The sequence below is a fragment of the Phalangium opilio genome, unplaced genomic scaffold (assembly GCF_054372755.1).
Source record: "Phalangium opilio isolate 3A_F unplaced genomic scaffold, DU_Popi_V2 ptg000352l_1, whole genome shotgun sequence".
Taxonomy (NCBI): domain Eukaryota; kingdom Metazoa; phylum Arthropoda; class Arachnida; order Opiliones; family Phalangiidae; genus Phalangium; species Phalangium opilio.
This window is the reverse complement of record NW_028324228.1, coordinates 6,845,772-6,859,077: the sequence shown is the minus strand read 5'-3', so window position 1 is coordinate 6,859,077 and position 13,306 is coordinate 6,845,772. Positions and strand designations below refer to the sequence as shown.

The 13,306-nt window shown below is 44.7% G+C and overlaps 4 non-coding genes across 4 annotated transcripts; all 4 read right to left on the bottom strand.

Moving 5' to 3' along the window:
- Positions 1–94: 94 nt before the first annotated feature.
- Positions 95–167, bottom strand: TRNAN-GUU (transfer RNA asparagine (anticodon GUU)). Its single transcript has one exon. It is a non-coding gene; the product is annotated as a tRNA-Asn (tRNA).
- Positions 168–3,465: 3,298 nt separating this feature from the next.
- TRNAN-GUU (transfer RNA asparagine (anticodon GUU)) lies at positions 3,466–3,538 on the bottom strand. The gene has a single exon. It is a non-coding gene; the product is annotated as a tRNA-Asn (tRNA).
- Positions 3,539–4,051: 513 nt separating this feature from the next.
- On the bottom strand, positions 4,052–4,124 carry TRNAN-GUU (transfer RNA asparagine (anticodon GUU)). The gene has a single exon. It is a non-coding gene; the product is annotated as a tRNA-Asn (tRNA).
- A 3,005-nt stretch (positions 4,125–7,129) lies between these two features.
- On the bottom strand, positions 7,130–7,202 carry TRNAN-GUU (transfer RNA asparagine (anticodon GUU)). Its single transcript has one exon. It is a non-coding gene; the product is annotated as a tRNA-Asn (tRNA).
- Between the last annotated feature and the right edge of the window lie 6,104 nt (positions 7,203–13,306).

Sequence of the window (13,306 nt, the reverse complement as noted above, 5' to 3'; positions counted from 1 at the left end):
TAAACATTGCGCCACGGAAGCCCAAAAATTAAATGTTCGTCAGTTATTTTTAAAAAACTCTGAATTTTACGTTACATCTAAGACCTCACAACACCGCTCCCGGGTGGGCTCGAACCACCAACCTTTCGGTTAACAGCCGAACGCGCTAACCATTGCGCCACGGAAGCCCAAAGATTAAATGTTCGTCAGGTATTGTGGAAAAACTTTGACTTTTTACGTCACATCTGAGACTTCACAACACCGCTCCCGGATGGGCTCGAACCACAAACCTTTTGAATAACAGCTGAACGCTCTAACCATTGCGCCACGGAAGACCAAAAATTAAAGGTTCGTCAGTTATTTTTAAAAAACTCTGAATTTTACGTTACATCTAAGACCTCACAACACCGCTCCCGGATGGGCTCGAACCACCAACCTTTCGGTTAACAGCCGACGGCGTTAACCATTGCTTCACGGAAGCCCAAAGATTAAATGTTCGTCAGGTATTGTGGAAAAACTTTGACTTTTTACGTCACATCTGAGACTTCACAACACCGCTCCCGGATGGGCGCGAACCACAAACCTTTTGAATAACAGCTGAACGCTCTAAACATTGCGCCAATGAAGCCCAAAAATTAAATGTTCGTCAGTTATTTTTAAAAAACTCTGAATTTTACGTTACATCTAAGACCTCACAACACCGCTCCCGGGTGGGCTCGAACCACCAACCTTTCGGTTAACAGCCGAACGCGCTAACCATTGCTTCACGGAAGCCCAAAAATTAAATGTTCGTCAGGTATTGTGGAAAAACTTTAACTTTTTACGTCACATCTGAGACTTCACAACACCGCTCCCGGATGGGCTCGAACCACAAACCTTTTGAATAACAGCTGAACGCTCTAAACATTGTGCAACGGAAGCCCAAAGATTAAATGTTCGTCAGGTATTGTGGAAAAACTTTAACTTTTTACGTCACATCTGAGACTTCACAACACCGCTCCCGGATGGGCTCGAACCACAAACCTTTTGAATAACAGCTGAACGCTCTAACCATTGCGCCACGGAAGACCAAAAATTAAATGTTCGTCAGTTATTTTTAAAAAACTCTGAATTTTACGTTACATCTAAGACCTCACAACACCGCTCCCGGATGGGCTCGAACCACCAACCTTTCGGTTAACAGCCGACGGCGTTAACCATTGTGCAACGGAAGCCCAAAGATTAAATGTTCGTCAGGTATTGTGGAAAAACTTTGACTTTTTACGTCACATCTGAGACTTCACAACACCGCTCCCGGATGGGCTCGAACCACAAACCTTTTGAATAACAGCTGAACGCTCTAAACATTGCGCCACGGAAGCCCAAAAATTAAATGTTCGTCAGTTATTTTTAAAAAACTCTGAATTTTACGTTACATCTAAGACCTCACAACACCGCTCCCGGGTGGGCTCGAACCACCAACCTTTCGGTTAACAGCCGAACGCGCTAACCATTGCTTCACGGAAGCCCAAAAATTAAATGTTCGTCAGGTATTGTGGAAAAACTTTAACTTTTTACGTCACATCTGAGACTTCACAACACCGCTCCCGGATGGGCTCGAACCACAAACCTTTTGAATAACAGCTGAACGCTCTAAACATTGCGCAACGGAAGCCCAAAGATTAAATGTTCGTCAGGTATTGTGGAAAAACTTTAACTTTTTACGTCACATCTGAGACTTCACAACACCGCTCCCGGATGGGCTCGAACCACAAACCTTTTGAATAACAGCTGAACGCTCTAACCATTGCGCCACGGAAGACCAAAAATTAAATGTTCGTCAGTTATTTTTAAAAAACTCTGAATTTTACGTTACATCTAAGACCTCACAACACCGCTCCCGGATGGGCTCGAACCACCAACCTTTCGGTTAACAGCCGACGGCGTTAACCATTGTGCAACGGAAGCCCAAAGATTAAATGTTCGTCAGGTATTGTGGAAAAACTTTGACTTTTTACGTCACATCTGAGACTTCACAACACCGCTCCCGGATGGGCTCGAACCACAAACCTTTTGAATAACAGCTGAACGCTCTAAACATTGCGCCACGGAAGCCCAAAAATTAAATGTTCGTCAGTTATTTTTAAAAAACTCTGAATTTTACGTTACATCTAAGACCTCACAACACCGCTCCCGGGTGGGCTCGAACCACCAACCTTTCGGTTAACAGCCGAACGCGCTAACCATTGCTTCACGGAAGCCCAAAAATTAAATGTTCGTCAGGTATTGTGGAAAAACTTTAACTTTTTACGTCACATCTGAGACTTCACAACACCGCTCCCGGATGGGCTCGAACCACAAACCTTTTGAATAACAGCTGAACGCTCTAAACATTGCGCAACGGAAGCCCAAAGATTAAATGTTCGTCAGGTATTGTGGAAAAACTTTAACTTTTTACGTCACATCTGAGACTTCACAACACCGCTCCCGGATGGGCTCGAACCACAAACCTTTTGAATAACAGCTGAACGCTCTAACCATTGCGCCACGGAAGACCAAAAATTAAATGTTCGTCAGTTATTTTTAAAAAACTCTGAATTTTACGTTACATCTAAGACCTCACAACACCGCTCCCGGATGGGCTCGAACCACCAACCTTTCGGTTAACAGCCGAACGCGCTAACCATTGTGCAACGGAAGCCCAAAGATTAAATGTTCGTCAGGTATTGTGGAAAAACTTTGACTTTTTACGTCACATCTGAGACTTCACAACACCGCTCCCGGATGGGCTCGAACCACAAACCTTTTGAATAACAGCTGAACGCTCTAAACATTGCGCCACGGAAGCCCAAAAATTAAATGTTCGTCAGTTATTTTTAAAAAACTCTGAATTTTACGTTACATCTAAGACCTCACAACACCGCTCCCGGATGGGCTCGAACCACCAACCTTTCGGTTAACAGCCGACGGCGTTAACCATTGTGCAACGGAAGCCCAAAGATTAAATGTTCGTCAGGTATTGTGGAAAAACTTTGACTTTTTACGTCACATCTGAGACTTCACAACACCGCTCCCGGATGGGCTCGAACCACAAACCTTTTGAATAACAGCTGAACGCTCTAACCATTGCGCCACGGAAGACCAAAAATTAAAGGTTCGTCAGTTATTTTTAAAAAACTCTGAATTTTACGTTACATCTAAGACCTCACAACACCGCTCCCGGATGGGCTCGAACCACCAACCTTTCGGTTAACAGCCGACGGCGTTAACCATTGTGCAACGGAAGCCCAAAGATAAAATGTTCGTCAGGTATTGTGGAAAAACTTTGACTTTTTACGTCACATCTGAGACTTCACAACACCGCTCCCGGATGGGCTCGAACCACAAACCTTTTGAATAACAGCTGAACGCTCTAAACATTGCGCCACGGAAGCCCAAAAATTAAATGTTCGTCAGTTATTTTTAAAAAACTCTGAATTTTACGTTACATCTAAGACCTCACAACACCGCTCCCGGGTGGGCTCGAACCACCAACCTTTCGGTTAACAGCCGAACGCGCTAACCATTGCGCCACGGAAGCCCAAAGATAAAATGTTCGTCAGGTATTGTGGAAAAACTTTGACTTTTTACGTCACATCTGAGACTTCACAACACCGCTCCCGGATGGGCTCGAACCACAAACCTTTTGAATAACAGCTGAACGCTCTAAACATTGCGCCACGGAAGCCCAAAAATTAAAGGTTCGTCAGTTATTTTTAAAAAACTCTGAATTTTACGTTACATCTAAGACCTCACAACACCGCTCCCGGATGGGCTCGAACCACCAACCTTTCGGTTAACAGCCGACGGCGTTAACCATTGTGCAACGGAAGCCCAAAGATAAAATGTTCGTCAGGTATTGTGGAAAAACTTTGACTTTTTACGTCACATCTGAGACTTCACAACACCGCTCCCGGATGCGCTCGAACCACAAACCTTTTGAATAACAGCTGAACGCTCTAAACATTGCGCCACGGAAGCCCAAAAATTAAATGTTCGTCAGTTATTTTTAAAAAACTCTGAATTTTACGTTACATCTAAGACCTCACAACACTGCTCCCGGGTGGGCTCGAACCACCAACCTTTCGGTTAACAGCCGAACGCGCTAACCATTGCGCCACGGAAGCCCAAAGATTAAATGTTCGTCAGGTATTGTGGAAAAACTTTGACTTTTTACGTCACATCTGAGACTTCACAACACCGCTCCCGGATGGGCTCGAACCACAAACCTTTTGAATAACAGCTGAACGCTCTAACCATTGCGCCACGGAAGACCAAAAATTAAAGGTTCGTCAGTTATTTTTAAAAAACTCTGAATTTTACGTTACATCTAAGACCTCACAACACCGCTCCCGGATGGGCTCGAACCACCAACCTTTCGGTTAACAGCCGACGGCGTTAACCATTGCTTCACGGAAGCCCAAAGATTAAATGTTCGTCAGGTATTGTGGAAAAACTTTGACTTTTTACGTCACATCTGAGACTTCACAACACCGCTCCCGGATGGGCGCGAACCACAAACCTTTTGAATAACAGCTGAACGCTCTAAACATTGCGCCAATGAAGCCCAAAAATTAAATGTTCGTCAGTTATTTTTAAAAAACTCTGAATTTTACGTTACATCTAAGACCTCACAACACCGCTCCCGGGTGGGCTCGAACCACCAACCTTTCGGTTAACAGCCGAACGCGCTAACCATTGCTTCACGGAAGCCCAAAAATTAAATGTTCGTCAGGTATTGTGGAAAAACTTTAACTTTTTACGTCACATCTGAGACTTCACAACACCGCTCCCGGATGGGCTCGAACCACAAACCTTTTGAATAACAGCTGAACGCTCTAAACATTGCGCAACGGAAGCCCAAAGATTAAATGTTCGTCAGGTATTGTGGAAAAACTTTAACTTTTTACGTCACATCTGAGACTTCACAACACCGCTCCCGGATGGGCTCGAACCACAAACCTTTTGAATAACAGCTGAACGCTCTAACCATTGCGCCACGGAAGACCAAAAATTAAATGTTCGTCAGTTATTTTTAAAAAACTCTGAATTTTACGTTACATCTAAGACCTCACAACACCGCTCCCGGATGGGCTCGAACCACCAACCTTTCGGTTAACAGCCGACGGCGTTAACCATTGTGCAACGGAAGCCCAAAGATTAAATGTTCGTCAGGTATTGTGGAAAAACTTTGACTTTTTACGTCACATCTGAGACTTCACAAAACCGCTCCCGGATGGGCTCGAACCACAAACCTTTTGAATAACAGCTGAACGCTCTAAACATTGCGCCACGGAAGCCCAAAAATTAAATGTTCGTCAAGTATTTTTAAAAAACTCTGAATTTTACGTTACATCTAAGACCTCACAACACCGCTCCCGGGTGGGCTCGAACCACCAACCTTTCGGTTAACAGCCGAACGCGCTAACCATTGCTTCACGGAAGCCCAAAAATTAAATGTTCGTCAGGTATTGTGGAAAAACTTTAACTTTTTACGTCACATCTGAGACTTCACAACACCGCTCCCGGATGGGCTCGAACCACAAACCTTTTGAATAACAGCTGAACGCTCTAAACATTGCGCAACGGAAGCCCAAAGATTAAATGTTCGTCAGGTATTGTGGAAAAACTTTAACTTTTTACGTCACATCTGAGACTTCACAACACCGCTCCCGGATGGGCTCGAACCACAAACCTTTTGAATAACAGCTGAACGCTCTAACCATTGCGCCACGGAAGACCAAAAATTAAATGTTCGTCAGTTATTTTTAAAAAACTCTGAATTTTACGTTACATCTAAGACCTCACAACACCGCTCCCGGATGGGCTCGAACCACCAACCTTTCGGTTAACAGCCGACGGCGTTAACCATTGTGCAACGGAAGCCCAAAGATTAAATGTTCGTCAGGTATTGTGGAAAAACTTTGACTTTTTACGTCACATCTGAGACTTCACAACACCGCTCCCGGATGGGCTCGAACCACAAACCTTTTGAATAACAGCTGAACGCTCTAAACATTGCGCCAATGAAGCCCAAAAATTAAATGTTCGTCAGTTATTTTTAAAAAACTCTGAATTTTTCGTTACATCTAAGACCTCACAACACCGCTCCCGGGTGGGCTCGAACCACCAACCTTTCGGTTAACAGCCGAACGCGCTAACCATTGCTTCACGGAAGCCCAAAGATTAAATGTTCGTCAGGTATTGTGGAAAAACTTTGACTTTTTACGTCACATCTGAGACTTCACAACACCGCTCCCGGATGGGCTCGAACCACAAACCTTTTGAATAACAGCTGAACGCTCTAAACATTGCGCCACGGAAGCCCAAAAATTAAATGTTCGTCAGTTATTTTTAAAAAACTCTGAATTTTACGTTACATCTAAGACCTCACAACACCGCTCCCGGGTGGGCTCGAACCACCAACCTTTCGGTTAACAGCCGAACGCGCTAACCATTGCTTCACGGAAGCCCAAAAATTAAATGTTCGTCAGGTATTGTGGAAAAACTTTAACTTTTTACGTCACATCTGAGACTTCACAACACCGCTCCCGGATGGGCTCGAACCACAAACCTTTTGAATAACAGCTGAACGCTCTAAACATTGCGCAACGGAAGCCCAAAGATTAAATGTTCGTCAGGTATTGTGGAAAAACTTTAACTTTTTGCGTCACATCTGAGACTTCACAACACCGCTCCCGGATGGGCTCGAACCACAAACCTTTTGAATAACAGCTGAACGCTCTAACCATTGCGCCACGGACGACCAAAAATTAAATGTTCGTCAGTTATTTTTAAAAAACTCTGAATTTTACGTTACATCTAAGACCTCACAACACCGCTCCCGGATGGGCTCGAACCACCAACCTTTCGGTTAACAGCCGACGGCGTTAACCATTGTGCAACGGAAGCCCAAAGATTAAATGTTCGTCAGGTATTGTGGAAAAACTTTGACTTTTTACGTCACATCTGAGACTTCACAACACCGCTCCCGGATGGGCTCGAACCACAAACCTTTTGAATAACAGCTGAACGCTCTAAACATTGCGCCACGGAAGCCCAAAAATTAAATGTTCGTCAGTTATTTTTAAAAAACTCTGAATTTTACGTTACATCTAAGACCTCACAACACCGCTCCCGGGTGGGCTCGAACCACCAACCTTTCGGTTAACAGCCGAACGCGCTAACCATTGCGCCACGGAAGCCCAAAGATTAAATGTTCGTCAGGTATTGTGGAAAAACTTTGACTTTTTACGTCACATCTGAGACTTCACAACACCGCTCCCGGATGGGCTCGAACCACAAACCTTTTGAATAACAGCTGAACGCTCTAACCATTGCGCCACGGAAGACCAAAAATTAAAGGTTCGTCAGTTATTTTTAAAAAACTCTGAATTTTACGTTACATCTAAGACCTCACAACACCGCTCCCGGATGGGCTCGAACCACCAACCTTTCGGTTAACAGCCGACGGCGTTAACCATTGTGCAACGGAAGCCCAAAGATTAAATGTTCGTCAGGTATTGTGGAAAAACTTTGACTTTTTACGTCACATCTGAGACTTCACAACACCGCTCCCGGATGGGCGCGAACCACAAACCTTTTGAATAACAGCTGAACGCTCTAAACATTGCGCCAATGAAGCCCAAAAATTAAATGTTCGTCAGTTATTTTTAAAAAACTCTGAATTTTACGTTACATCTAAGACCTCACAACACCGCTCCCGGGTGGGCTCGAACCACCAACCTTTCGGTTAACAGACGAACGCGCTAACCATTGCTTCACGGAAGCCCAAAGATTAAATGTTCGTCAGGTATTGTGGAAAAACTTTGACTTTTTACGTCACATCTGAGACTTCACAACACCGCTCCCGGATGGGCTCGAACCACAAACCTTTTGAATAACAGCTGAACGCTCTAAACATTGCGCCACGGAAGCCCAAAAATTAAATGTTCGTCAGTTATTTTTAAAAAACTCTGAATTTTACGTTACATCTAAGACCTCACAACACCGCTCCCGGGTGGGCTCGAACCACCAACCTTTCGGTTAACAGCCGAACGCGCTAACCATTGCTTCACGGAAGCCCAAAAATTAAATGTTCGTCAGGTATTGTGGAAAAACTTTAACTTTTTACGTCACATCTGAGACTTCACAACACCGCTCCCGGATGGGCTCGAACCACAAACCTTTTGAATAACAGCTGAACGCTCTAAACATTGCGCAACGGAAGCCCAAAGATTAAATGTTCGTCAGGTATTGTGGAAAAACTTTAACTTTTTACGTCACATCTGAGACTTCACAACACCGCTCCCGGATGGGCTCGAACCACAAACCTTTTGAATAACAGCTGAACGCTCTAACCATTGCGCCACGGAAGACCAAAAATTAAATGTTCGTCAGTTATTTTTAAAAAACTCTGAATTTTACGTTACATCTAAGACCTCACAACACCGCTCCCGGATGGGCTCGAACCACCAACCTTTCGGTTAACAGCCGACGGCGTTAACCATTGTGCAACGGAAGCCCAAAGATTAAATGTTCGTCAGGTATTGTGGAAAAACTTTGACTTTTTACGTCACATCTGAGACTTCACAACACCGCTCCCGGATGGGCTCGAACCACAAACCTTTTGAATAACAGCTGAACGCTCTATCCATTGCGCCACGGAAGCCCAAAAATAAAATGTTCGTCAGTTATTATTAAAAAACTCTGAATTTTACGTTACATCTAAGACCTCACAACACAGCTCCCGGATGGGCTCGAACCACCAACCTTTCGGTTAACAGCCGACGGCGTTAACCATTGCGCAACGGAAGCCCAAAAATTAAATGGTCGTCGGCTATTGTGGAAACACTTTGGCTTTTTACGTTACATGTGAGAGCTCACAACACCGATCCCGGGTGGGTTCGAACCACCAACCTTTCGGTTAACAGCCGAACGCGCTAACCATTGCGCCACGGAAGCCCAAAGATTAAATGTTCGTCAGGTATTTTTAAAAAACTCTGAATTTTACGTTACATCTAAGACCTCACATTACCGCTCCCGGATGGGCTCGAACCACCAACCTTTCGGTTAACAGCCGAACGCGCTAACCATTGCGCCACGGAAGCCCAAAAATTAAATGCTCGTCAGTTATTTTTAAAAAACTCTGAATTTTACGTTACATCTAAGACCTCACAACACCGCTCCCGGATGGGCTCGAACCACAAACCTTTTGAATAACAGCTGAACGCTCTAAACATTGCGCCACGGAAGCCCAAAAATTAAATGTTCGTCAGTTATTTTTAAAAAACTCTGAATTTTACGTTACATCTAAGACCTCACAACACCGCTCCCGGATGGGCTCGAACCACCAACCTTTCGGTTAACAGCCGACGGCGTTAACCATTGCGCAACGGAAGCCCAAAGATTAAATGTTCGTCAGGTATTGTGGAAAAACTTTGGATTTTTACGTTACATGTGAGATCTCACAACACCGCTCCCGGGTGGGCTCGAACCACCAACCTTTCGGTTAACAGCCGAACGCGTTAACCATTGCGCCACGGAAGCCCAAAGAATAAATGTTCGTCAGTTATTGTGGAAAAACTTTGACTTTTTACGTCACATCTGAGACTTCACAACACCGCTCCCGGATGGGCTCGAACCACAAACCTTTTGAATAACAGCTGAACGCTCTAACCATTGCGCCACGGAAGACCAAAAATTTAATGTTCGTCAGTTATTTTTAAAAAACTCTGAATTTTACGTTACATCTAAGACCTCACAACACCGCTCCCGGATGGGCTCGAACCACCAACCTTTCGGTTAACAGCCGACGGCGTTAACCATTGCGCCACGGAAGCCCAAAAATTAAATGGTCGTCGGGTATTGTGGAAACACTTTGGCTTTTTACGTTACATGTGAGAGCTCACAACACCGCTCCCGGGTGGGCTCGAACCACCAACCTTTCGGTTAACAGCCGAACGCGCTAACCATTGCGCCACAGAAGCCCAAAGATTAAATGTTCGTCAGGTATTTTTAAAAAACTCTGAATTTTACGTTACATCTAAGACCTCACAACACCGCTGCCGGATGGGCTCGAACCACCAACCTTTCGGTTAACAGCCGACGGCGTTAACCATTGCGCAACGGAAGCCCAAAGATTAAATGTTCGTCAGGTATTGTGGAAAAACTTTGGATTTTTACGTTACATGTGAGATCTCACAACACCGCTCCCGGGTGGGCTCGAACCACCAACCTTTCGGTTAACAGCCGAACGCGTTAACCATTGCGCCACGGAAGCCCAAAGAATAAATGTTCGTCAGTTATTGTGGAAAAACTTTGACTTTTTACGTCACATCTGAGACTTCACAACACCGCTCCCGGATGGGCTCGAACCACAAACCTTTTGAATAACAGCTGAACGCTCTAACCATTGCGCCACGGAAGACCAAAAATTTAATTTTCGTCAGTTATTTTTAAAAAACTCTGAATTTTACGTTACATCTAAGACCTCACAACACCGCTCCCGGATGGGCTCGAACCACCAACCTTTCGGCTAACAGCCGAGGGCGTTAACCATTGTGCAACGGAAGCCCAAAGATTAAATGTTCGTCAGGTATTGTGGAAAAACTTTGACTTTTCACGTCACATCTGAGACTTCACAACACCGCTCCCCAATGGGCTCGAACCACAAACCTTTTGAATAACAGCTGAACGCTCTAAACATTGCGCCACGGAAGCCCAAAAATTAAATGTTCGTCAGTTATTTTTAAAAAAACTCTGAATTTTACGTTACATCTAAGACCTCACAACACCGCTCCCGGATGGGCTCGAGCCACAGACCTTTCGGTTAACAGCCGACGGCGTTAACCATTGCGCAACGGAAGCCCAAAGATTAAATGTTCGTCAGGTATTGTGGAAAAACTTTGACTTTTTACGTCACATCTGAGACTTCACAACACCGCTCCCGGATGGGCTCGAACCACAAACCTTTTGAATAACAGCTGAACGCTCTAACCATTGCGCCACGGAAGACCAAAAATTAAATGTTCGTCAGTTATTTTTAAAAAACTCTGAATTTTACGTTACATCTAAGACCTCTCAACACCGCTCCCGGATGGGCTGGAGCCACCAACCTTTCGGTTAACAGCCGACGGCGTTAACCATTGTGCAACGGAAGCCCAAAGATTAAATGTTCGTCAGGTATTGTGGAAAAACTTTGACTTTTTACGTCACATCTGAGACTTCACAACACCGCTCCCGGATGGGCTCGAACCACAAACCTTTTGAATAACAGCTGAACGCTCTAACCATTGCGCCACGGAAGACCAAAAATTTAATGTTCGTCAGTTATTTTTAAAAAACTCTGAATTTTACGTTACATCTAAGACCTCACAACACCGCTCCCGGATGGGCTCGAACCACCAACCTTTCGGTTAACAGCCGACGGCGTTAACCATTGCGCCACGGAAGCCCAAAAATTAAATGGTCGTCGGGTATTGTGGAAACACTTTGGCTTTTTACGTTACATGTGAGAGCTCACAACACCGCTCCCGGGTGGGCTCGAACCACCAACCTTTCGGTTAACAGCCGAACGCGCTAACCATTGCGCCACAGAAGCCCAAAGATTAAATGTTCGTCAGGTATTTTTAAAAAACTCTGAATTTTACGTTACATCTAAGACCTCACAACACCGCTCCCGGATGGGCTCGAACCACCAACCTTTCGGTTAACAGCCGACGGCGTTAACCATTGCGCAACGGAAGCCCAAAGATTAAATGTTCGTCAGGTATTGTGGAAAAACTTTGGATTTTTACGTTACATGTGAGATCTCACAACACCGCTCCCGGGTGGGCTCGAACCACCAACCTTTCGGTTAACAGCCGAACGCGTTAACCATTGCGCCACGGAAGCCCAAAGAATAAATGTTCGTCAGTTATTGTGGAAAAACTTTGACTTTTTACGTCACATCTGAGACTTCACAACACCGCTCCCGGATGGGCTCGAACCACAAACCTTTTGAATAACAGCTGAACGCTCTAACCATTGCGCCACGGAAGACCAAAAATTTAATGTTCGTCAGTTATTTTTAAAAAACTCTGAATTTTACGTTACATCTAAGACCTCACAACACCGCTCCCGGATGGGCTCGAACCACCAACCTTTCGGCTAACAGCCGAGGGCGTTAACCATTGTGCAACGGAAGCCCAAAGATTAAATGTTCGTCAGGTATTGTGGAAAAACTTTGACTTTTCACGTCACATCTGAGACTTCACAACACCGCTCCCCAATGGGCTCGAACCACAAACCTTTTGAATAACAGCTGAACGCTCTAAACATTGCGCCACGGAAGCCCAAAAATTAAAGGTTCGTCAGTTATTTTTAAAAAACTCTGAATTTTACGTTACATCTAAGACCTCTCAACACCGTTCCCGGATGGGCTGGAGCCACCAACCTTTCGGTTAACAGCCGACGGCGTTAACCATTGTGCAACGGAAGCCCAAAGATTAAATGTTCGTCAGGTATTGTGGAAAAACTTTGACTTTTTACGTCAAATCTGAGACTTCACAACACCGCTCCCGGATGGGCTCGAACCACAAACCTTTTGAATAACAGCTGAACGCTCTAAACATTGCGCCACGGAAGCCCAAAAATTAAATGTTCGTCAGTTATTTTTAAAAAACTCTGAATTTTACGTTACATCTAAGACCTCACAACACCGCTCCCGGATGGGCTCGAGCCACAGACCTTTCGGTTAACAGCCGACGGCGTTAACCATTGCGCAACGGAAGCCCAAAGATTAAATGTTCGTCAGGTATTGTGGAAAAACTTTGACTTTTTACGTCACATCTGAGACTTCACAACACCGCTCCCGGATGGGCTCGAACCACAAACCTTTTGAATAACAGCTGAACGCTCTAACCATTGCGCCACGGAAGACCAAAAATTAAATGTTCGTCAGTTATTTTTAAAAAAACTCTGAATTTTACGTTACATCTAAGACCTCTCAACACCGCTCCCGGATGGGCTGGAGCCACCAACCTTTCGGTTAACAGCCGACGGCGTTAACCATTGTGCAACGGAAGCCCAAAGATTAAATGTTCGTCAGGTATTGTGGAAAAACTTTGACTTTTTACGTCAAATCTGAGACTTCACAACACCGCTCCCGGATGGGCTCGAACCACAAACCTTTTGAATAACAGCTGAACGCTCTAAACATTGCGCCACGGAAGCCCAAAAATTAAATGTTCGTCAGTTATTTTTAAAAAACTCTGAATTTTACGTTACATCTAAGACCTCACAACACCGCTCCCGGGTTAGCTCGAAC